At 41.7% G+C, this 9175-nt stretch overlaps 1 protein-coding gene across 1 annotated transcript in view; it reads right to left on the bottom strand.

The window, feature by feature from the left end:
- Positions 1-9175, bottom strand: part of GMDS (GDP-mannose 4,6-dehydratase) — a 529055-nt gene that overhangs the window by 364920 nt on the left and 154960 nt on the right. The window lies entirely within an intron of this gene.

Raw genomic sequence — 9175 nt, 5'->3', positions numbered from 1 at the left:
CCCCCCCCTTTTTTTTTTAAAGACAGGGTCTCATTATGCTGCCCAGGCTGGAGTACAGTGGCTATTCATGGGCATAATCACAGCAAACTACAGCCTCAAACCCTGCTTAAGTGATCCTCCTACCTCAGCCTCTTGCTGAATAGCTGGGAATACAGGCATGTGGTACAGTGCTGGGCTAACGTCTTTTCACTTTCTTACTGTGTCTTATGAAGCACAGAAGTCCCATTTATCTACTTTTTATTTTGTTGTGTGTGCTTTCAATGTTATATCTAAGAACACTTAAACCAAGATCATGAAGATTTACTACTAATGTTATATTCCAAGAGTTTTATAGTTTTGTCTCATGCATTTAATTCTATGATCCATTTTGAGTTAAATTTTGTGTATGGTTAGGGGTTCAACTGCATTTTCTGCAGATGGAGATCTAGTTGTCCCAGTACCATTTGTTGAAAAGGTCGGTTTTTCCCTGTTGAATGGTTTATTGCACTGGGTCATTCTGTTATCAGGAAAAGCCACGGCCATATTTTGGGAAACAGTGTATTGAGAAGGCCTTGGGAGAGGGGGTGTCAGGGCTCTGGGACCACTGATAGTGGTCACTGAGCAGATCACTCAGCCACTTCTGCTAGCCGTAGTTTCCTCACCACATCAGTGCCACAACTGTAATTTATATGACACTTTACAATTCAAAAGTGCTTTTGTTCTAGCTTTGTAACAATCCTAGGAGAAATAGAAACTAGGTCCTGAGGTTCAGAAAGATGGAGTTGCTACAAGTCACACTGCCTAGGAGCAGCAGAACCAGGACCCCAAGCAAGTCCCTGGATGATGCTCACCAGAAAAGCTGAATTCAGCCACCCCCTCTGTGAGGGCCTCATAAAAGCCAGAGGCTCTGAGGAGAAGCACGTGCACACACAGACACACACAACTGCCCACGCTTTCCAGAGATTTGTGGATTGCAGATTAAGAAACCTTAAACTAGATCTTCCTGAATATCTTCTCTGACATCAAGTGTCTGTACTCAAAATATTTTTAGGTGTAAGTTCTTATCCAATGGTATTTGCACTCCTTTTCAAGGGACCAGTCAAATTTGAACAATAATGAGAATGTTGTGAGTTTTTTCTCTTTCCTGGACTAGGTTTTCATTTATATACATGCTGCCTGAACAGCTCCAAGAGGGAATAGCTAGGATTTTTTAAGTACTCAGTACCAGACACATGCATATCATCCTAGGCATTTTGCGTGTATATATTATTTAATCCTAAGAACAGGTAAGTATTTACACTGACACAGAGAAGCTACAGCAAGTGGTGGCACCATATGTTGTATTCGTGGTGAATGTTCTATACATTGACTAGATTACACACGGATATGTTACATTCACAGTGAACCACATGCCCTAGCATAAGCAACCTAACCATTTTGTGGTGAATGTTCTATACACTGACTAGATTACACACAGGTGTGTTACATTCACAGTGAACCACATGTCCTAGCATAAGCGTCTTAACCATTAGAACACAGAATAAGGAAACTGTACAACCTGAAAGTTTTCACTTATGCCAGGGAATCCAGTTTAGATAACTAAGAGGTCATTATTCAGAGCACACACCTCACGGAAAAGAATTAAGCACTGTTAGACTAAAGATAGTAAATAAGATAGGAGAGTATGGGGGGAAGGATGGTTGCATGTTTGCAGATTTTGAGGTAACTCCAGAGAGAATTAAGCACATGTGTTTGATATTCAACATGCTACAGGATAAGATTAGCTGATAAAATTTAACTGATTACGAAGTGTTTTATAATATAAAGTAACAAATTAAGTGGTTTCCTTGAAAAAGAAAATCTGAACAGTATGTTGTGACTGATCAACTCCGAAAGCTTACAAGTGTTGGCCAGGCACAGTGGCTCACACCTGTAGTCCAACACTTTGGGAGGCTGAGGCCAGAGGACCAGTTGAGCCCTGGAGATCAAGACCAGTCTGGGCAACACAGAAAGGTCCTGCGTCTACAAAAAAAATTTAAAGTAAAAAAAATTAGCTGGCCGTGGCGGCACACACCAGTGGTCCCAGCTACTCAAGAGGCTGAAGCAGAAGAATTACTTGAACCCAGGAGGTTGGGGTTGCAGTGGGCCATGATCACGACACTGCACTCCAATCTAGGCAACAGAGCAAGACTCTGTCTCAAAATGAAACGCAGATTTAAAAAAAAAAAGAAAATAAAATAAAGAAAGAGTTCTTCAGTCTCCCGAGTGGCTGGGACTACAGGTGGCCGCCATCACGCCTGGCTAATTTTTTTTTGTAGTTTTAGTAGAGACGGGACTTCACTGTGTTAGCCAGATGGTCTCGATCTGCTGACCTCATGATCCACCTGCCTCGGCCTCCCAAAGTGCTAGGATTACAGGCATGAGCCACTGCGCTCGGCCAAAGAAAGATTATTTTTAAGTAAAACTAAAGGTTAGGAGTGTGATTCTGAAACACATGAAAACATGGAAGGTCCAGAGAGCTACAGTCCACAGGTCAAATCTGACCTACCATCTGCTTCTGTAATTAAGTTTTATAGGGCACAGCCCTAATAAACACTCATTTGTTTACAGGTTTCCTATGCTTGTTTCCACACTATGACAGCAGACTTGAATAGCTGCAACACAGGTATTTCCCATGAAGCCAAAAATATTTACTCTCTGGACCTTTACAGAAGAAGCTTCCAAACCCCCGAAACTAAACCACAGTTATAAGTGGGAGCCAAAATGAGTAGGGTTGTGGTTGTTTTTTATCATTATCTTTTTCTCTATCTTCTCAGTACTATGGGATGATGATGAAGTATATTTCCAATCACAAAGAGAGTTGCATTTTCAGAGGCATGCAGACCAAGTTAACAGTAAAAATCTTCTTTCACCTAATAAGGAGAACAAAAAATCAGACTGATAAAAAAACAAGCCTACAAAATATTGCCCAAACTCACTTTCTTGAAATATTTTCTTCATTGGGCTCCCATATCCCCATATTCTTCCAGTTTTTTTTCCACTCCACTGGCATCAATTCTCCAGGCTGTTGTGCCAGTGCCTGCCAGTCTACCGGGTCCCCTGCAGCCCGACTCCAGCCTTGGGCTCAGTGCTGAGGTTTTTCTACCCCAGCCCACCCTCCAGCTGTGTCATCACTCAGTCTGGGCTCTCAATTCACCATCTGTCCAAATGGGCCCAAAGGCCCACCTCCAGGGCACCTCTTGGAGCAGCAGCCTCTCATATGTTCCTGTCCACTTGCTGTACCTAATGGCATGTCACACTGAGATGGCCCCAAAGAGGGCTCCTGAAGCTGTCTCCAAAGCTCTTCTTTCCCATGGCCCCTCCCTCTGTGTAAATAGCACCCATTCCAAACAAAACCTAGAGATCTTCCCTAACACTTCCTTCCCTGCGCAGCTTACTGAAATCTAACCAGTTCCCACCACTTAGCCCACACCTTAATTTAGTCTGGCATCACCTTTCATGGGAACCACTGCAAGAACCTCTGCCTAGTTCAGTTTCAGTCCTTCCCCACCTGGCACCCTGGTACTTGACCTCATAACCTACCACACTCATCCCCCACCACGATGATGCAGCCTCTTCAGCCACCCTGTGGTCCTACTCTGGTGTCAGCTGGTCCTGCCTGGAGCCTTCATGCTGCTGACCCCTCTGTATGCTGTGCCCCTCACCACTTCCCTGCCCCCCTCTCTAAAAACATCCCATGCTTGCCATTCTATGTTTATCCACCCCTCTCTTTATCTTGCTTCATTTCACCTTAATTTTAAACTTTTATTTTATCTGTTTACTTATTTATGATCTATCTCCCCCATTAAAATGTAAGCTCCATGAGAGCTGGGTTTCATCTTGCTCTCTGCAGTGTCTGCCATGCCTGAAGCATGGCTTGGCACAGTATTTGCTAAGTGAATGAAGACAGTGTGTAAACTAATGAGAAATCTAAACGTCAAATACACACACATCAAAATAAAAACACAAAAGCCAGTAGGAAAGAAAATGTGCTATCAGAATAAAACAATTTTGATAATTTAATATCACTGAAATAAAAGGTAAAATTTCAAAGGGCAAGATAGATAAAACTCTTTATAAATTTCAAAGCTTTAGCATAACAACAACAATAGTTTTAACAGTTACACTATATAAAGAGTCAGAATTCAGAGTGCAGAAGAAGAATCTTAGACATAATTGAAGTGCAGGTGGGAGGAGACAGTTACTAAAATATCCAAAGACACGGTGATGGGATATTCATTCGTAAGGCGCAGCCAGGGCAGTCTCAGAGGCGAGTAGTAAAGCCGGAGAAATGACAGAAAAATTTAAAGTCATAGGAAACAGGAAATTTAAGTTCAAATATAAATTACTCTTATCAACATTCAAAGATATAAACAGATATCCAAAGAATTGTCCACATTTATTTATGAGTGGTAAATCATAGCCTTTCTTAAAGCAAACAGAAAATTAGAATGAGTCCTTTAAATGGGCTGAAAGGGATAAGATATAGATGCTGAAAGTTCACATGTCAATTCTGTAGTCTACAACATGGAATGTAAATCCCAGGTGCTTTTAAAGCCACATCAGGGAAGACTTGAGTTCACTGTGCTAGGCCTCACAGCAAATAAAACAAATGATAACACTCATTCCAGGATCACTGAAGCCCTTTTACCTCTCCAAACTCATTATAACTCAATGTTAATTTTTTAACTATGTGAAATTGAACAGAGATGAAAGAGGGTATTCTAACCAAGCAGGACAAGATAAATGCCACTATTAACATACAATATATTGACCAGTCATAATAGTGACAAACTATTACTTACATTAGATGATTACAAGAGAAAATAGACTGTGTCTGATTAGTGGAGTGGTTGTCATGTGTTGGTAACTATGGTGCTCACGATTTTACATATTTAAAATGACCACCAACACTGAATCCTTGAGGTCAGAAATGTCACATATTGTGACTCTTTTCCCAAGAAGCACAGCAAGTAACGTTCCAGCTTCTGAAGTCAGGATCTTGGATGATCCTGAGAGACTGCTGATCAGGTACCATTCTGGAGCTCTCTGCAAGGCCCACTCCCAACTTAGGGGGTTTATAGGGTTCCAACTCCTCCCCTTGGTCCTGAGTCTCTCATAATGGACTAGCTCTCTTCCTCAAATGGCAGTCTGGGAAGTAAATTTCGGCTTCAGAGACAGAGAGGCAGCTATAGTCATCAGGAGTCTAGTGTGAGTGGTTTGCCAGGTCTGCCCCACTGTGGCTCCCTCGTATTTCCCCCTCACATACCGTACTCTTACTTCAAAATATTAATACAAGTAAAGAGCACACATTTTTAAAATTCTGAAATCTACTGAAAGCAAAAGCTAGGGTAAATGAAAAAGACCACAAACAGCCGCTACCCCACTAGTCTGTAAACTCTACAGGCATAGGGCCCTTAACTATTTCTGTTCACCATTAAATCCCCAAGAATTGCACAGAGGTAAAAAGATATCTGTAATTTTAAAATAGAAAGCCACATGAAGAGAAGTTTCATTTATTTATAAGAAATTAGATGAAATATATATTTAAGTATCCTGTAAATGTTAATAGAACTATTATCTTCTGAAGTGTAAATGAATTAAGGGAAAGTATTTGAATAACAATTTTAGTAAGGAAACACATCTCAAACACAGCAGAAGAGAAGTCCAAAACAAATTAATGAGTAAGGCTGAACACTTTTCAGGCTTTTTAGCTGAAACAAGAAGAATATATGTAGGACTGTGAAGATAGGCAAAATGGCTTGTAACATACGTTGTTTGCCTCTTCAGACCCCTATGGTTCAGAGGGGCAGCCTCTAAGTTCCAAGCGATTTGTCCTTCCCAGTTTGATTTCCTGCCGTCTCAGGGTCTTGGTGTTTGCCCCTTCCCTCTACTCAGAACATTTTTTCCAGGGTTCACACCTCCCTTCCTTCAGCCAAGAGGATTCCCGGACCTGGCCATCTCTACTTTCACCTCATCCTCCCCGGCATGCTTCACTTCGGAGAACTCAGTCCATTGGACTCTCAGTACAGAGAAAGCATCTTCATTGGTTTAGCGAGCTTGTAAGCTTCATGAGGTTAAGGGCTCTGTTCATTTTTTCTCATTGCTCCTACCACTTAGAAGAATACCTGCCCCATGGAAAGTACTCAGGATACATTACTTGAATGAATAAGACAGTATTTGGTCTGAAGCTTAGGCATATAATTCCCCAATGATTTCAGTATACAATTAAGAATGGAACAAACTTTATATATGGAGCAAATTCCATTTAAAAAATCTCAATGAATGAGCCAAAGTTTCCTGACTACAAATGTGGTGTCGGAAAAAGAGATTTGTCTGCAAAAGAACTAAATGTGGTAAAAGATAACCAGAGAACAGGAAATCTTTTCCTCTAACATTTGATTTCACAGACACAAGAGGAGGCTCATGATACCAGTGAGCTGGAAATGCATAAGACCACACAAGCAGCTGCACTGTTTACTGCTTCTCTGTAAGTGAAAGTTATTAATCAAGGACAGCAACAATAAAACATTGCTTTCCATCATGGATCAGTTTTTCCCAGTTAGCAGCTCAGCAGAGCTGACATTTATTTAGCAGCTGGGGCCAGATGCAAATCTTTCCCCCACTGCCGCCCCGGCTCCAGAGCTGGACAGGAATTAGGCAGGTGTGGACCTAGAAGCACTGCAGCTCAGTGGGCAGGGAAGGAATCGAGAGAAGGTGCACCCTGCCATGAGCAGGCCACAGGTTCTGATTCCAGGAAATCCAAAGGTGAAAGAGACAGGGCCTTGCCTTGCCCTCCTGTAGCCTGCCTTATGGGTGTCGATTAGACAGGGTTTGAAGAGGCTACAAAAGGGAGGCCACCGGGATTAAGAAAGGCATCCTGAGATGGTGACAAAATATGGGAGTGGGAGGATAGAGATCCAAAGGAGGGAGAGATGACATGGACATATCAAAGTAGGGTCCATGGGCACAGGGAGGGGAATACCACACACTGGGACCTGTCAGGGAGATGGGAGGAAGGAGAGCATCAGGATAAATAGCTAATCCATGCAGGGCTTAATATCTAGGTGATGGGTTGATGGGTGCAGCCAATCACCACGGCACATGTTTACCTATGTAACATAATGCATGTCCTGCAATGTATCCCAGAACTTAAATTAAAAAGAAATAGTAGGGTCCACGGGGGTGGAGAGGTGATGAGACATTCTAATGGGGGTGGGGATCATCCGCATGAGCAAAAGGAGAGACAAATGCACTGGCAATGTTTGGGGAACAGAATGCTATACTGATGTAATGTAAGTAGAAGCTATTCTGGAGCAAATTATATATGCCAGTCTACAGTTTGTTCAGCAGGCACTGGGGAGCTGGCAATGGCTCCGGAGCAGAGGACAGCATTGCTTTATCCGGCCCTTTCACCAGTGCTATCCTCCCAACCGTTCTACTTGCCTCCAGCCCAGCCCAAGGCCCAGCCCTATAGTTCGGAAACTTTTCTTCCTCACACTCATAACCCCAATTTTGTACGATTTTTCCTTATTCTTTTGCAATTCTATTTTTCTTCAAAAATGTTTATAATTACAATTTGGAACAATATACAGGGTTGTTACTCCACCAGAGTGACAAATGCTAACCAGACTAAACAAATGTGACATCTTGGTTTGCCTTTGTATGCTCAAGGCATATGAAGGTATAGTTCCCTTAGAGTTTTGAAATGCTCAAAGTAGACTAAGGGCTCTCATAGGGAATCAGAACACTGATGACACAGGACAAGGTAACAGTCCCCAAATGCACCCTGCTCCCGGTGACTCTGATGAAAGGCAAGGCTGCACACACTGCTTCTGTCCGTCCACTCTCCACACCGTCAGGGCCATGACTTTCCGTCTCTCACCACTACTGCTTAGCACACAGGAGGGCTGGAAAATATTTGTTGAAATAATGGTATCGATTTTTGTCATGTGTTTACATTTTAGCCACAGAGGCGAATTGGAGCTCTCAAAAGTCAGAGTAGAAAGCATACGTGGGACTCTGTTCTCACAACACCCTCCAGTTCTTGGCTTTTTCTAAGGACTCAGCCGCTGCTCTGGAAGGCTGACCACGCTTTAACAACCTCACCAAATCTGTCAGCTCTTCTGACTTACTAACTCCAAAATGAAGAACAGTTGCCCCACTAACATTCCTTGAGTTTGAGAACCTTCATTTCTAAAACATTGGTTGTGCGCCCCCCAACCTGACTTCAGTTATAACTCCTTGGTCACAATTCTCTGCCACTTCCACATCCTCTGAGAACCTCTGGTCCTATTCCTGAAAGCCTCTCATTCTTTTTCAGCTAAAAAATACATTACATAATTTTAAAATAAATGCTAATTTGTTTTAATTAGTTAAATTATTTAAAACAAATATTAAACTAAGTCTCCTGGCTTTTTATTTTTAGAAAATCTTGATTTAAAAATACTTTGAGACTCCAACTATCAGAAATTAGCCATATTAGATGTTTTTTCTCTGTCATTTTACAGTTTATCAGTTGCTGATAAATACAGAAAAACCTGTCATGATTTCTGTACAAGAAAATGTCACCAGAAGTAACTACCCAGGTTTTTCTAGAGAAAAACTCACAGAGATTCTTTACAGATAAACAGAAATAACAAATCAACTTACCTAATGGAATTTATTATAGCAGGAATACTTAACTAAGAATTCACAGGGTCCATGGACAAAACTCAGGAGAGTACACAGATTTGGCTTAAAAAATTAAAAAATGCGTGTCTTCATTTTCACTCAATTCTATCTGAAATTTGGAATTCCCTTCTATTTTGAATGTAAGCCAACAATCCTCAGTAATAACAGTACTTGCGACCTTTCCACCAATAGAGACAGCAGCCATTTCAACACTACTATACAGTCACTGCAGATGACTGGAGGCATCACTTGTGCCCGTCACTGCTTTGAAGTTCCAATGTTTACCAGGCCCACTGCCAGGTCTTGTGCTATAATGTGTTATGGCACATTATTATATCACAAACCTGGTTTTTAGGTATATTAACAGATTAAGAGTCAGTTTCCTTGGCAATTCTATGCATTTGGTTTATACCTCTAAAACATTATTCTGGGGGGCGGAGCAAGATGGCCGAATAGGAACAGCTGCAGTCTCCAACTCCCAGCG

The sequence above is a fragment of the Colobus angolensis genome, unplaced genomic scaffold, assembly GCF_000951035.1.
Source record: "Colobus angolensis palliatus isolate OR3802 unplaced genomic scaffold, Cang.pa_1.0 Scaffold396, whole genome shotgun sequence".
Classification (NCBI taxonomy): domain Eukaryota; kingdom Metazoa; phylum Chordata; class Mammalia; order Primates; family Cercopithecidae; genus Colobus; species Colobus angolensis.
This window is presented reverse-complemented; position numbering and strand designations above follow the sequence as displayed.